Genomic DNA, 1,205 nt, shown 5'->3' with positions numbered 1-1,205 from the left:
TTGCTAAATCTTGCTTCATTTCATTCTGACTTGAGATAATTTCTTCAAGCATCTTTTCAATATTTGACTTTGGTAAGCCTTGAGAAGATAGATGTTGAAAATTTTGTTGCCCAGCTTGAAAATTTGGTCTTGCCCCCATAGATGGTCCTTGATCTTGATTATTTCTGTAAGAAAAATTGGGATGGCTCTTCCATCCAGGGTTATAAGTATTTGAGTATGGGTTGTTCTGCCTTTGATTGTAACTCATGATTGCATCACATTGTTCCAGTTGATTGATTTGTGCAGTGATAGCTCCCAATGGACATGAGTCATTTGAGTGCTCTGAACTCCCACATACTTCACAAGATGTACTAATAGCATTGACCATATTAGCACTAGTCCCCATATTCTCAAATTTCTTTGTAAGAGCGTCCAATTTTGCAGACAAAAGAGTGACTGCATCTACATCAAACTTCCCTGATGCTTTAATTGTTGGGTTTACAGAAGAATAGCCACCACTTCTTTCATTTGCCCATTGATGATGATTTCATGCTACACTGTCAATAATTTCTTCAGCTTCATCTAAACTTTTATTCATAAGTGCCCCTCCAGCAGCTGAATCAAGGGACACTTTGGTATGATAGTTGATACCATTATAAAAAGTGTGCAACACTAACCATCTTTCCAACCCATGATGTGGGCATTGTCTGAGCATACTATTATATCTATCCCATGCTTCAAAAAGAGATTCTGAGTCAGTTTGCTTGAAGCTTGCAATTAGATTCCTCATATGAGCTGTTTTGTTTGGTGGATAGAATTTATCAAGAAACTGTTGCTCACACTGCTCCCAAGTGGTGATTCTATTAGGGGCCAAAGAATTCAGCCATTGCTTTGCTCTATCTCTTAAAGAAAACCCAAATAATAATAATCTAACTGCTTCTGAAGGAACTCCATTCATTTTCATGGTACCACATATTTCATAAAAGACCTCTAAGTGTTGATTGGGGTCTTCATGAGGTCCTCCACCAAATTGGTTCTCTTGCATAAGATATAATTGCGGGTTTGATCACAAAGTTATTAGCTTCCACTGAAGGTCTTGAAATACTAGATCGAAAACCTCTTGCATAAGGTGCTGCATAATCCTTGAGTGGTCTATTCGCCATGTTCAAATGTTCCTGTTCTTCAATTTGCCTTTGCATAATTCTTCTTTTATGGAAAGTTCTGTC

The 1,205-nt window shown here is 37.7% G+C and overlaps 1 non-coding gene across 1 annotated transcript; it reads left to right on the top strand.

Annotated features, from left to right (window-relative positions):
- The first annotated feature begins 665 nt into the window (after positions 1-665).
- On the top strand, positions 666-771 carry LOC122039297. Its single transcript, XR_006128149.1, has one exon. It is a non-coding gene; the product is annotated as a small nucleolar RNA R71 (small nucleolar RNA).
- The last annotated feature ends 434 nt before the right edge of the window (positions 772-1,205 follow it).

The sequence above is a fragment of the Zingiber officinale genome, chromosome 1A (assembly GCF_018446385.1).
Source record: "Zingiber officinale cultivar Zhangliang chromosome 1A, Zo_v1.1, whole genome shotgun sequence".
Lineage (NCBI taxonomy): Eukaryota > Viridiplantae > Streptophyta > Magnoliopsida > Zingiberales > Zingiberaceae > Zingiber > Zingiber officinale.
This window is presented reverse-complemented; position numbering and strand designations above follow the sequence as displayed.